This window comes from Mauremys reevesii, linkage group 1, assembly GCF_016161935.1.
Source record: "Mauremys reevesii isolate NIE-2019 linkage group 1, ASM1616193v1, whole genome shotgun sequence".
In the NCBI taxonomy this organism is placed as follows: Eukaryota; Metazoa; Chordata; order Testudines; family Geoemydidae; genus Mauremys; species Mauremys reevesii.
In genome coordinates, this window is record NC_052623.1 from 318653041 (window position 1) to 318668592 (window position 15552).

The window sequence follows — 15552 nt, forward strand, 5'->3', positions numbered from 1 at the left end:
TGATGTTCTTCAGGAGGCAGCAAATACTTTCCATTGTTGTTCAGTGGGGGATGGAGCTGCCCCTTGCCCAGCGTGGGGCAGGAGTGGTGACTGCAGTCATGGGGACAGGACTCCAGGAAGCTCCCTCGGAGTCATCTGCCAGTGGGTGCGGGGGGCAGGGCCTGCACTTCTTCTCCCCCCACCGCCACCCCTGGTGCAGCAGCTGCCACAGCCTGCCACTGGTGCCACTCCCTATGTTGTAGCCAGCAGTCACCAGCGAGGGAGCACAGCGGAGTGTCAGGGCAGCTGCCCAGGGCACAGGCAGGGACACTCTGGGGGTGGCAGGTGGAGCCAGGGGAGAGACCTGGTCCCAAACATTGGTGGAGTCGGGCCCCTGGGCCCTGAATATTGCTGGAGCACAGCCACAGGGGGCCCAGATAACTCACCACCCCTGTAGGCAACTGGATTCTTCTGTGTCCACCTCCCTGCTCTTCTGGAAGCTCTGACGGGGTGGCTTGGGTCTAGATAGAATATGGAGCACTTAGTCTGGGAGCATAATGAAATTAAACCTCATTCCATGGGCAAGTTAGTGATGGGTGTCATCTGATTTGTAAAAATTTACAGAAACACAATTTGAATGATATCCCTGTGATGGGTTGCCCCCCCCCCCCAAGCCAGCCACTCCAGGGTGCCACTTGATGTAGTGGGGTCCCACTAAGCCCTCCTGTTCCACGGGCCTGGACTCCCTCACCCTATCCTGCTGCACCAGGCCCTCAAGCCTTCTCTAGCACACACACAGGTAGGGCCACGCCCAGCTCCAGAAAGACACGGACACTGAAATCAGCTCCGCATGAGAAGAATCATCATGGGAATTGCATTCAAGTGCACACCCCTTCTGGGGTGCAAACTCAAAATTGTAATGTCTGGCACGGCACAGATAGCTGTACAGCATAAGCTCATGAAATTCGCTCCCTCCCTCAATGTGGGAGGAAGATATGCCCAGCTTTTTTGCACCCAAGATATGAATAGCACAAATTGGTTTATAGAAAACAAAAACAAGTTTATTAACTACAAAGGATAGATTTTAAGTGTTTATAAGGGATAGCAAACAGATCAAATTTAGTTTACTGAGCAAATAAAGCAAACACACAAACTAAGCTTAATACATTAAAGAAACTGGCTACAAGTCGTAATTTCTCACCCTAAATGTTTTAAACAGATTGCAGAGATTCTTGAAGATAAACTTGTTTTGCTTGCAGCTTAGAATTTCAGATAATCCTTTCATAGGCCAGACACCTTCTAGCCTGGGTCCAGTTCTTCCCCAGCTCAGTCATAAGTGTTTTCAGCAGTCATATTGGGCAGGGATTCAGTGAAGAACTGACCCTGATTAACTCCCTCCCCAGCCTTAAATAGGCTTTTACCGGTACATATGGGAATCCTTTGTTTCACAGTTTGATCACCACCCCCTACTAGTGGAAAAATACCAGCAGTCCAAGATGGTGTCCAGTACCAGGTGACATGATCACATGACCCTGAAGTATCAAAGCAGCATCCCAGGAAGCTTTTCAGGAATGTGGGAGATTAGCATCTTCAAAGTCCTATTGTTCTCCCTAATGGCCCATTCAGGCTGATTGCCTACTGTCTGGTGGGCATTCCCCAGATGCAAACACATTTGCAATTGATACATAGTCAATATTTCTAACTTCACATAAAGAAATGATGCATGCATACAAACAGGATAATCTCATTCAGTAAATCATCTTGCATAAAAATATCATAGTTGTACCATATTCGTATCATAACAATATCTCTATGAAGAATATGGGGTGAAGTGTCACAATCCCCTTCTGCAGCTAGGCGGGCTAGGGAGACTCACTGCTTCATGCCCTCCAATTGGTGGAAATTTTGAGAATACAATGTCATGGGAAATGGGTCAAGTTGGGTACTGTTTGAAAGCCTTTTCTCCCACAAACACAATGGTACCAAATATGACAAACCAAGAACAATTATGTAGCTATGTATCTGAGAAAATGTTTAAATTTTTTAAATTAAAACTTTAGCACAGAGATGCATGTCTTAAATTAAAAAAAAACGCATTAATCTTTGGTAATCCAAGGGAAATTAGGCCTGACATGCAAGACTGAAAACACTTATTCACCAAAGTTATCAGTGTCATCTCCATCTAGTAAAAACAATGAGAAGTCCTTGTGGCAAGTTAGAGACTAACAAATTATTTGGGCATAAGCTTTCATGGGATATAACCCATTTCATCAGATGCATGGAGTGGAAAATACAGTAAGCAGGTATAAATATACAGCACATGGAAAGATGGGAGTTGCCTTACCAAGTGTGGGGTCAGTGCTAACGAGGCCAATTCAATTAGGGTGGATGTGGCCCATTCTCAACAGAAGGTGCTGTAGTAATCATGATTAGGTCAGAGTATGAACGAGAGGCTGCTAAGCAACTCACTGACACCACCTTCTACAGGCCATTACCCTCTGACTCCACTGAGGGGTACCAAAAGAAACTGCACCATCTGCTCAAGTAACTCTGTGAAGAAGCACAGGAACAAATCTACACAGACACACCCCTAGAGCCATAAACTTGGGAATCCTGGATGCCCCATCATCTCAGGCATTGGCATCCTGACAGCAGGATTGTCCGGCTATGTGGACTCTCTCCTAAGGCCCTACGTTACCAGCACTCCCACCTATCTCTGAGAAACCACTGACTTCCTGAGGAAACTACAATTCATTGGTGATCTTCCAGAAAACACCATCCTAGCCACTATGGATGTAGAAGCTCTCTACACCAACATTCCACACAAAGATGGACTACAAGCCATCAGGAATAGTATCCCTGATAATAACATGGCAAACCAGGTGGCTGAGATTTGTGACTTTGTCTTCACCCACAACTATTTCAGATTTGGGGACAATTTATACCCTAACGTCAGTGGCACTGCTATGGGTACCTGCATGGCCCCACAGTATGCCAACATTTTTATGGTTGCCTTAGAACAATGCTTCCTCAGCTCTTGTCCCCTAGTGCCTCTGCTCTACTTGCACTACACTGATGACATCTTCATCATCTGGACCCAGGGGAAGGAGGTCCTTGAGGAATTACACCGGGATTTCAACAATTTCCACTCCATCATCAATCTCAGCTTGGACCAGTCCACACAAGAGATCCACTTCCCGGACACTATACAAATAAGTGATGGTCACATAAACACCACCCTATACCGGAAACCTACTGACCACTATATTTACCTACATACCTCCAGCTTTCATCCAGACCACATCACACGATTCATTGTCTACAGCCAAGCCCTAAGATACAACCATATTTGCTCCAATCCCTCAGACAGAGACAAACACCTACAAGATCTCTATCAGGCATTCTTAAAACTACAATACCCACCTGGGGAAGTGAGGAAACAGATTGACAGAGCCAGAAGGGTACCCAAAAGTCCCCTACCACAGGAAAGGCCAAACAAAGAAAGTAACAGAACGCCACTAGCCATCACCTACAGCCCCCCAACTAAAACCTCTCCAATGCATCATCAAGGATCTACAACCTATCCTGAAGGATGATCCCTCACTCTCACAGACCTTGGGAGACAGGCCAGTCCTCGCTTACAGACAGCCCCCAACCTGAAGCAAATGCTCACCAGCAACTACACACCACACAACAGAAACACTAACCCAGGAACCAACCCCTGCAACAAACCCCATTGCCAACTCTGTCTGCATATCTATTCAACAGGTACAGAGAAGGGCTACTAGGATGATCTGAGAAATGGAAAACCTGTCTTATGAAAGGAGACTCAAAGAGCTTGGCTTGTTTAGCCTAATCAAAAGAAGGTTGAGGGGGGGATATGATTTCTCTTTATAAATATATCAGAGGGGTAAATATTAGGGAGGGAGAGGAATTATTTAAGCTTAGTACCAATGTGGATACAAGAACAAATGGATATAAAACTAGACACTAGGAAGTTTAGACTTGAAATTAGACGAAGGTTTCTAACCATTAGAGGAGCGAAGTTCTGGAACAGCCTTCCAAGGGGAGTAGTGGGGGCAAAAGACATATCTAGCTTTAAGACTAAGCTTGATAAGTTTATGGAGGGGATGGGATGATGGGATTGCCAAATTAATTGCCAAAATTAGGCTATTGATCTTTGATTATCAGCAGGTAAGTATGCCCAGTGGTCTGTGATGGGATGTTAGATGGGTTGGGATCTGAGTTACTATAGAGAATTCTTTCCGTGGTGCTGGCTTGTGAGTCTTGCCCATGTGCTCAGGGTTTAACTGATTGCCATATTTGGGGTTGGGAAGGAATTTTCCTTCAAGGCAGATTGGCAGAGGCCCTGGAGGTTTTTTGCCTTCCTCTGCAGCATGGGACACGGGTCACTTCTGACCTTAACGTCTAGGAGTCTATGAGTCTAAGGAACACCATTATAGGACCCAACCACACCATCAAGGGCTCATTCACCTGCACATCTACCAATATGATATGTGCCAGCAATGCCCCTCTGCCATGTACATTTGCCAAACCGGACACTCTACGCAACAAAAGAATAAATCGACACAAATCAAGAATTTTAACATTCAAAAACCAGTAGAAGAGCACTTCAATCTCCCTGGACACTCAATAACAGACTTAAAAGTGGCCATTCTTCAACAAAAAAACTTCAAAAACAGACTTAAATGAGAAACTGCAGAACTGGAATTAATTTGCAAACTTGACACCATCGAATTAGGTCTGAATAAAGATTGGGAGTGGCTGGGTCACTACAAAAAATAATTTCCCCTTCTGTTGATACTCACGCCTTCTTGTCAACTGCTGGGAATGGGCCACATCCACCTTGATTGAATTGGCCTCGTTAGCACTGACTCCCCACTTGGTAAGGCAACTCCTATCTTTTCATGGGCTGTATATTTATACCTGCGTACTGTATTTTCCACTCCATGCATCTGATGAAGTGGGTTATATCCCACAAAAGCTTATGCCCAAATAAATTTGTTAGTCTCTAAGGTGTCACAAGGACTCTTTGGTTTTACTGATACAGACTAACACAGCTACCTCTCTGAAATCTCTCTCTCTATCTGTGTCTAGTAGTGCTTTCCTAATCACACTGATCCTTGCCTGTGTCGCAGTCTCACATCACTGTACAAGGCACGCAGCTAGCCAAACATTGGCATGATGGGGAACTTCTCGGCTCCTTAGAGCTCAGATCAAGTGTAGTACCTGTTCTTATCAGTTTCATATCTGATATGTCCTTTATTTGAGGACTGAATATAAAATTGATTTTTGAAAGAGTGGGCTGGAATAGGAGCTTGCTCTGTCCATCTCACTGCAATACCAGGACAATGCATGTCTCTGGGAACAGTGCATCTCCTTTTGCGGAGAATTTTCAGGTTAGACAAACAGCAGGAGTTTCACTGTGAAGATGCTGGTTTACTTCCTAGCTTACTTCCTACTGCATCTCTTCCTCACCAGAGGCATGAAGAAGGCCTGGCCAACAGCCTGCAATATGTCCCCTCAGAAGGGAGACAGGAGGGTCCCTTCCCTCCTAATTAATAGATGTTTAGCCATCTCTTCTGGGTTGACTAGCAGCTCTGGATTGAAGCTTAGTTTAGGACAGTACAGGGATCCTACTGTATTTCTGCAGGAGCTACGAGGGCAGATCTGCTCCCTGGCACTGACTGAGCTGTACTGTGCTTTTTAAAGCTCCCCCTTCATTTAGAACACACCCAGTAGGTGTGGCTGGGCAGAGGCTCCTGTGACCAGATTAGCTCCTCAACGCTCTGGTGCCCAGTGTGAGGTTTGTACACCCCATCACAGGAATCCATCCCAGCCATGCTGAATGTTTTATTTGAAATTCAATGGAGTTCTGGGGCTGTCATGAAAAACTAGGGAAGAACATTTGGATGCTGGGTTATGCCCACCCCCCCCACTCCCATCCCCCCACTCCTCCAACACCTTTAACGGCTCTGTTTGTGTGTTCTAGGGCTTCAGCTGAACCAAGTGCACAGAAGGGAAATGTTGAGTTTTTAACAACCCAATTCCTTTTAGAAATTCTTCCCATGAGTCAGACTTTTCTGTGCTTCTTATTTCTGGGAGGCACAGTCAATCATCACTGAAGAGCTAGTGAAATACTTTTTTTCTTTGCTTTAGTTTTAACCAAGTCTTCAAGTGCTGCAAAGGTGCAAATTCTAATTAGCAGTCCTAACAGATTGAGTAAAGAGCAGCAAAGACTCAACCATCTTCATTCATTGCTGCACCATCCTGAAAGTTGATTTTGTTGCAGATTTAAGCTCATTGAATTGCTTGATCTGTTCTATGATATTGCAGCTCTCCATCGTAGGCAATAGATTAATGAGAGTGGAATGTACACTAGATGTGTGGAACTGTTCTTGCAAGTCCTGTGCCCTTTGGGAAATGATTTCAAACACTTCATTATGCTGTTCAAAGAAGAAATATTTTGGCATAATAAACAAAGCTGATACGAAACAGGTCAGCGGTATTGGTTTTCTGCCAATGATGGCAAATCAGATTGAGGCACTCCTTCCATTTATAGTAATCTGTAACATTCAAAACATTAATCTGGTTCCATGTTGTGAGCATTAACTGACAACACAATTTAACTTTGTGAGGGCTGCTTGTTTCATGTGCCTGTGTTTAAAAAAAAATCAATTTTATCATACATTTTTGAATATATAACAATAATTGTTCTAGATTTGTCGTGTTTCATGCCATGCTGTTTGTGGGAAAAAGGGCTTTCAAATGATATCTAACTTGACCTGTTTCTGATGACATAGTATCAAAATTTCCTCCAAATGAAAGAATTGAGAGCTAGGAGGAAGGGAGGCAGTCCCATGCTATGCCACAGAAGGTGACACTATTGTAATTATGATGCTGTGGATTTTTACAGATCTAATGACACCGGACTTACCTGTCTATCACTAATTTGCCCACAGAGAGTTACATATGCTCCCAGACTGATTGGGAGCAGAGAAAACAGTAGGCTGGCTGTAATCCAGCAATGTTGAGCCCTGGTGATAAAGAGGAGGAAGCAGGGCTGGTGCAACCATTTAGGTGACCTAGGCGGTCGCCGAGGGCGCTAGGATTTGGGGGGTGGCATTTTCTTTGGCAGCGACCACGACGGCCGGATCTTCGGCTGCCCTGGTCACCGCCAGCATTTAGGCAGAGGGAGCTGGGGCAGGGGAGCACAGGGAGGGCTGCCTGCAATTAGCTTAGGCGCCGCAAGCCTGGGAGGCAGGAGAAGTGAAGCAGCCACGGTGTGCTCGGGGTGCTTGTGCTTGTGTGCGGAGCAGGGGTGAGCTGGGGTGGGGGGGTGCCTCAGAGCGGAGGGTGGGGGATGGGGAGCTGCCATGGGGGGGCCTCAGGGCGGAGGGAAGGAGCTGCTGTGGGGGGGGGCGCTTCAGGGCAGGGGTTCAGGGACGGGGGAGGACATAAGGTGGAAGTTTTGCTTAGGGCGCGAAACATCCTTGCATGGGCCCTGGGAGGAAGTGTGAGGTAAACCCTACTGCCTGCAGCTTCAATGGATGCATAAGAATACAGCATACCTGTGAGCAGGCGTGATGGGGAGGAGAGTCAATAGCATGAATCTCACATGAGGTGTGTAAAATTTGGTAGCACTGCAGGTCTAGGCAGTGGGAAGAACAGGACTGGTCACAAAAGTTTACTCTCAGGTAAAACAACCATGTGTCCCTGAAAACAGGAAAGTCCCAGTGATCCTAATAGATAGATACAAGTGTTTTTGTCTGTCTGTTTTCGTAACTCCCTGCAGGGTCTGGCTACTTGACCAGCTGAGCCAATTACTCTGACCATGCAGTTCAAGGATTGGCCCCATCAGGCCTGTCACATGCTACGGCCTAGTCTACACTACGTGTTTAAACCGGTTTTAGGAGCATTAAACCGATTTAACGTCACACCCGTCCACACTAAGAGACCCTTTATATCGGTATAAAGGGCTCTTTAAACCGGTTTCTGTACTCCTCCCTAACGAGAGGAGTAGCGCTAATATTGGTATTACCATATCGGATTAGGGTTAGTGTGGCCGCAGATCGACGGTATTGGCCTCCGGGCGGTATCCCACAGTGCACCACTGACCACTCCGGACAGCAATCTGAACTCGGATGCAGTGGCCAGGTAGACAGGAAAAGCCCCGCGAACTTTTAAATATTTCCTGTTTGCCCAGCGTGGAGCTCCGATCAGCACGTGTGGTGATGCAGTTAAAAATCAAAATAAAGAAAGAGCTCCCGCATGGACCATGCGGACGTGATCGCTGTAAGGGCAGGCAAATCTGTTCTATCAGCGCTCCGTTACAGAAGACGAATTAAAAAACATTTTTTAAAAATCTCCAGACAGACAGACGCAATAGCAGGGACTCAGCGCACTGCTGCGTGACAAGCGTAACGGAAAGCCAAGGAATCAAATGGACGCTCATGGACTGGAGGACTCAAACTATGCCACAGTTCCTGCAGTCTCTCTGAAAAGCATTTGCATTCTTGGCTGAGCTCCAAATGCTTCTAGGGTCAAACACAGTGTCCGCGGTGGGTCAGGGCATAGCTCGGCAATTTACGCACCCCCCAACCCACCCCCAGAAGTGAAAGGGAAAAAAATCCTCTCTTGACTCTTTAACATGTCACCCTATCTTTACTGAATGCTGCAGATAGATGCGATGCTGCAGCACTCAACATCAACATCCTTGCTCCCCCCGCCATGGGTGGCTGATGGTGCAATATGACTGGTACCCGTCCTCATCATCAGCCTATTGGCACATGGGGCAGTGCAAAAGGACTGGTAACCATGCCGACTAGCATCAGTTAGGTCAATCAAGGGCACCTGGCCCTAATTTTTCCTGGCAGATGGTGCAGTATGGCTGATAACCATCGTCATCATAGCAACAGGGGGCTGAGCTCCATCAGCCCCCACCCTTCATGTGTAAAGAAAAGATTCAATTGCCCCTGGACTAGCAGAGGGATGCTGGGCTCCTCTCCTCCACACTCCTTACTGTCCTGTCTGGACTATCATAGCAGCTGGAGGCTGCCTTCCACTCATTCCTCACTAACAAGTCAGTGTCTCTTATTCCTGCATTCTTTATTACTTCATCACACAAGTGGGGGGACAATGCTACGGTAGCCCAGGAAGGCTACCTGGGGGAAGAATGGAATCAACAGGTGGGGTTGTTGCAGGAGCATCTCCTGTGAATAGCATACAGCTCATAATTTCTGCAGGATCTGACACAGAGCAGCTGTGCTCTCTGATACAGTGGTTCTCTAGTACACTTGCCCATATTCTAGGCAGGACTGATTCTATTTTTAGATACCAAAAAGGAGGGATTGACTCAGGGAGTCATTCCCAATTTTGGCTTTTGCGCCCCTGGCTGATCTTAGCCAGGGGCACTTATGACAGCAGCAAATGGTGCAAAAGGACTGGTAACCATGATCATCTTATTACCAATTTACGGTATGGTAGATGGTGCAGTATGGCTTGTAACCATCTCTGCTGTCATGCAAAAGCAAAAGCATGCTTCTGTGTAGCGCTGCTGAATCGCCTCTGTGAGCGGCATCTAGTACACATACGGTGACAGTCACGAAAGGCAAAACAGGCTCCATGATTGCCATGCTATGGCATCTGCCAGGGCAATCCAGGGAAAAAAGGCGCGAAATGCTTGTCTGCCGTTGCTTTCCCAGAGGAAGGAGTGACTGATGGCATTTACCCAGAACCACCCGCGACAATGATTTTTGCCCCATCAGGCACTGGGATCTCAACCCGGAAATTCCAAGGGGCGGGGTAGGCTGCGGGAACTATGGGATAGCTACGGAATAGCTACCCACAGTGCAACGCTCCAGAAATCGACGCTAGCCTCGGACCGTGGACGCACACCACCGATTGACTGTGTTTAGTGTGGCCGCGCGCACTCGATTTTATACAATCTGTTTTGCTAAACCGGTTTATGTAAATTCGGAATAATCCCGTAGTGTAGACGTACCCTATCAGTGAGTCCACTACAATTGTATAAATGCTTCATCCAGCCTTCAGTCTTTGTGTAACATCAAACCCATTTTTGTTTTGAAAAGTTGTTCATCCTACCCTTGGGGGTCTACTACACTAAGGTATGAGTAGGATAGAGGAGTCAGGAGCTATACCCAGAGAGGGAAGTTGAGGTGCTGGGGGGTTGGGGTTGGGAAGGGGGCTGACTAACAATTCAAACCCTTCGCCAGAGAGAGAAAAGGGCAGGCAGACAAAAGCTCTTCCTGTCCTTCCAGGAAACTAGTTAAGATATTTGTATTCCCCAGCTTATCTATTATGTGTGCTGTATGAAAGTCCTCTAAAGAGCTGTGAGGCTCCAAGAGAGGCAGGTACCTTCTGCTCTGATGCTTTGAATCCCTTTTGTCTTACTGCTGCCTGTATGGTCCCAAAAGTCATCTTGGGTGAAAAGAAAGCAAGGTATTTCGTTAGCTGCTTAGTTGTAAAATGAAGAAAAGAAAAAAGGGAGGACAGGGGAAGGAAGAGAGATGAGGAATTTTATTCTTTATATTATGTTTTCTGAATGAACAGACAGAGGAAGGACTTTTCTTCAAGGCTGTGTCGAGTAGCCCTGATCATGTGAAAGCTTTGTTGTCTCGAGGAAAATTGAGTCTCTGAAACTTGTTTAGCCTTGACATGATGAAACCTCATGTTTTATAGCTTCCTATACAATTCCACCACTGATTTATTTTTTAAGAAACATTGTTTCCTGTACAGGGGCGGCTCTAGGAATTTGGCCGCCCCAAGCAGTCATGCCTGCGGGAGGTGCACCGGAGCCACGGGACCAGCGGACCTCCCGCATGCATGACTGCGGAGGGTCCGCGGGACCAGTGGACCTCCCGCAGCTGCAGAGGGTTCGCTGGTCCGCAGCTCCGGTGGAGCATCCGCAGTCGTGCCTGCGGGAGGTCCACCAGAGCCGTGGGACCAGCGATCCGTCCGCAGTCATGCCTGCGGGAGGTCCGCTGGTCCTGCGGTTCCGGTGGACCTCCCGCAGGCATGACTGCGGAAGGTCTGCCGGACCCGGCTTCTGCCCTGCTGGCAAAATGCCGCCCCAAGCACGCGCTTGGCGCGCTGGGGTCTGGAGCCGGCCTTGTTCCTGTAGCTGGTTTCTTGGGTTTACCTTTTTAACCCAAACACAGAGAAGCTATGTAGATCTATTATGATGAGATAACCGGCTCTGTGGATGAGGGGAAAGCAGTGGATGTGCTATTTCTGGACTTTAGCAAAGCTTTTGATACAGTCTCCCACAGTATTCTTGCCAGCAAGTTAAAGAAGTATGGGCTGGATGAATGGACGGTAAGGTGGATAGAAAACTGGCTAGATGGTCGGGCTCAATGGGTAGTGATCAATGCTTCTATGTCTAGTTGGCAGCCGGTATCAAGTGGAGTGCCCCAAGGGTCGGTGCTGGGGCCGGTTTTGTTTAATATCTTCATTAATGATCTGGAGGATGGTGTGGACTGCACCCTTAGCAAGTTTGCAGATGACACTAAACTGGGAGGAGTGGTTGATACGCTGGAGGGTAGGGATAGGATACAGAGGGACCTAGACAAATTAGAGGATTGCGCCAAAAGAAATATGAGGAGGTTCAACAAGGACAAGTGCAGAGTCCTGCATTTAGGACGGAAGAATCCCATGCACTGCTATAGACTAGGGACCGAATGGCTGGGCAGCAGTTCTGCAGAAAGGGACCTAGGGGTTACAATGGACGAAAAGCTGAATATGAGTCAACAGTGTGCCCTTGTTGCCAAGAAGGCTAATGGCATTTTTGGGTTGTATAAGTAAGGGCATTTCCAGCAGATCGAGGGATGTGATCATTCCCCTCTATTCAGCACTGGTGAGGCCTCATCTGGAGTACTGTGTCCAGTTTTGGGCCCCACACTACAAGAAGGATGTGGATAAATTGGTAAGAGTCCAGCGGAGGGCAACAAAAACGATTAGGGGGCTGGAGCACATGACCTATGAGGAGAGGCTGAGGGAACTGGGATTGTTTAGTCTGCAGAAGAGAAGATTGAGGGGGGATTTGATAGCTGCTTTCAACTACCTGAAAGGGGGTTCTAAAGAGGATGGATCTAGACTGTTCTCAGTGGTAGAAGATGACAGAACAAGGAGTAATGGTCTCAAGTTGCAGAGGGGGAGGTTTAGGTTGGACATTAGGAAAAGCTTTTTCACTAGTAGGGTGGTGAAGCACTGGAATGGGTAACCTAGGGAGGTGGTGGAATCTCCTTCCTTAGAGGTTTTTAAGGTCAGGCTTGACAAAGCCCTGGCTGGGATGATTTAGTTGGGTTTGGTCCTGCTTTGAGCAGGGGGTTGGACTAGATGACCTCCTGAGGTCCCTTCCAACCCTGAGATTCTATGATCTACTTAATTGCTGCTTTATAAATAAAAAAGCAAAGTTAAGAATCCAGTTCTTTTGAGACCATATTAAATTCATTTTTCTTATTCAAAACTGCCATGGAGGAATGTAAGAGAGCCATCATAATGGTGAAGATCCAATGCTAATACTGTGACACTTTGGGAGTTCAACCCAACCCAGTAAGGGATTTTGTCCCTGCCTGCCCTGTAACTGTGGGTGCTTCTATGCTGTGCAGATTTGGCTCAGAGCCCTGCCACCAGCAGCCTGCTTACAGCACAATGATCTCACCTTGGCTCCCACCAGCCTGGATCTACCTTGCAAGGTGAACTACCAGACCGTCCAGACCTGAGTGTACCCAAAATTGTCTCCTGTTCAGCGCTCAGCCCCTCCCACTGTCGCATGCTCAAAACCTTGGCTGCTTCTTTTTCTAGAGAAGTACACAGCATCAGCTTGTTAATTTGGCTGAGAATTTTAGTCTTCAGTTTGAAACACTGCCCTGAGATGGTTGTGTAACAAATAAGATTCAGTTATTAATAAAAAAAAGTTATTTAAGTGATCTGAAGTAGAAGGAATTGGAATAGAAATGGTTACAGATGAACACAAATAAAAATATGCTTCTAAGACTAAAACCTAACTTAACACACTAAAGTCTTTTGTTCAAAGTAATTTTCTCACCACAGTCATTCTTCCATCATGGCTGGTCAGTCTTTGGCCATCATCCAACACAGAGCTCAAAGCATTGGGTTTCTTTGTCTCCTCAGATGAAAGATGCCGATGTAGCTGTCTCTCTACTTGTATTCTCAACGTTTCTTTGTTTTCAAAGTCAAGATGCCCTCCTGGAGGCTCAGCTTGTCATATCCACCAGGGAGTGGATGCCACATTAATATCTGCAGTCTCCTCCCCACGTCATGATAGTTAGGTGGCATGACACAGGGTCAGAAAGGGATACAGAACTTGCAGGCTAGTTAACCCAGATTCAACCTTTAGAGACATATCAGCAGATAATGTTTGTGTTTTTTATGACTTTACATATGTATTGTTAGAGGTTGACAATGTAATCAAACAGTTCCTGTCTATTGCTGTATTCTGTTAATTCAGAGATCAAAAGGAGATATTAACATTTTTAGTGAACTGTGATTGTAGTGATATCAGTATCTTCATTTCTCTTTGAAGTATATAGCAAACTACCTGTAAATGGCAGGAGATGGGCAATTGCTTTATGGTACTCCATGTAACTAATTACCTGAGTATACATAGGAAATAGGAAGTCTACTTCAAAGCTAGGATAATTGCTTATTGTTCACCCAAGGACTGCATGCTGTCAAGAGGCTGCCTGAGAACTGTATAAAGGGCTTTTGGGGCCTGATCCTTTCATCTCAAATCTGCTTATGCTTCATCAGCTTGAGCAACAAGATTGAGGTCTCCAGTTCCATTCTGGATCACCCTGACATTGAACATTAGGCTGAACCTATGGACTAATTCTGAAAGAACTCTTTTCAACTCTAAAGCTCATCATCTCTACTATGAAACTGACCTAAGAACTCTATTCATGTCTGTATGTATCTTTTAACCAATACCCTCTCTTTTCTTTTTAAAATAAATTTTAGTTTAGTTAATAAGAATTGGCTATAAGTTTTTATTTGGGTCAGATCTGAAATATTCATTAACCTGGAGGATAATGTGTCTGATCCTTTGGGATTGATAGAACTTTTTATATGATGAACAAGATTTTCAGTAATCCTCATCCTATTTGATTTCGCTGTATGGGTGGGAGCCCAAAGGCTCGGTTGCTTTAAGGGAATTGTATGTCTGGCTTCTGGGTAACCAGTAAAGTATTATAGAAGTTTTGTTGCTAGCTTGGTGAATCTAAGTATTAGAATAATCGCAAGTCTTGGAGATTGTCTGCCCCATTCTTTGCAGTTTGCCCTTATTGAGCAATCTCAGCATGGCCCCGAAGGACCCCAGTCACAGGTGGCTATCTCCCCCACTCGCTAATGTGATGGCTTTTTTTTACCTTGCATGTATATGTGCTTTTCAGTGTTTTAGGTCACACCTGGCTAAATTTACGTTGGAGACACTGTCAAGCCTGGGAAACAACATTTCTTTGTCTAGGGCATGGTGACTGAAGCCCTATTTGACAAACAGATTAAGAACACATTTCTGGCATGTATCTAATTTTTCATCTCTCACCTGTAAGTACACTCTGCAAAAACAGTAATGACCAGTGTGCTACCAGTTTGCATATGACAATTTACATGACACCTTTTTAGATACAGATTATGACAACAGTGAGTGGGGGTATGATGAGCTGGTCAGGCCAGCTGAGATTCACTGCTAGATACCAGGGATCCCCTTGCCATCTGGTATTGGGGTGTTGTTAGGGTCACACCTGCCCTCCTTATAAAGCTGCAGAAGGGCTACCCCCTCGGGAACAAGTCAGAACACTCTTTCCTGGGTAGGGCATCAGCCACCATATTTTCTTCCCCTTTATACGTACAACTTCCATGTCATATTCTTGGAGTGGGTCTGTGCAGCCAAATCAATGGAGAGTGGTCAATTGAGACCCTGAATTTCTTGTTTAGGGCTTGATCTGCCTAATTGCCCACACTATGGTAATACCATTCTTTCTCCATGACAATATTTTTTAAACCAGTTTCTTGCTTCAGTACAGCATCTAAACCAACGTCTGATGTATCTATATAGAATTCAAATATTTTGTCAGAATCTGAACTGGCCAGAACAGAGATTAAAGCGTATTATCAGTGAGTATCTCTAATTCCTCAGAGTATTAGTATTTCACAATGATATTAATCACAAGTTTTATAGTACAGTACTAGTGTAGGCAGTTGATTGAATTGCTTATTCTTTGGGGTTCAGATCCCTGTTCTCCCCTTTGGGAGGGACTGGACTCTGTCACACACATCAAAATGCTCTTAATATAGTACCTGCTCTTTGTGTTCATCATCTTCAAAGTACTATGGTAGCAAATAGATGCAGCTTCAAAGCCACTCGGCTTCTAAGTCCAAGAATCATCAATATTTAAATGACAAAAGCATCCCTTCAGTTTCATCCTGCTTCGATGAGCAGATATATTGTCAGCAGAGCTCTGATCAGTGAAAATTCTAAAATAAAAAGCTCTGTGTTGCAAGCCACTATAA

At 45.8% G+C, this 15552-nt stretch overlaps 1 long non-coding RNA gene and 1 other non-coding gene across 2 annotated transcripts in view; one reads left to right on the forward strand and one right to left on the reverse strand.

Annotated features, from left to right (window-relative positions):
* Positions 1–15552, reverse strand: part of LOC120398513 — a 50297-nt gene that overhangs the window by 1833 nt on the left and 32912 nt on the right. The window contains exon 2 of the long non-coding RNA XR_005594490.1: positions 426–500. This is a non-coding gene — a long non-coding RNA (uncharacterized LOC120398513). The remainder of the gene's footprint in view (positions 1–425; positions 501–15552) is intronic.
* Positions 5189–5381, forward strand: LOC120396164. Its single transcript, XR_005593029.1, has one exon. It is a non-coding gene; the product is annotated as a U2 spliceosomal RNA (small nuclear RNA).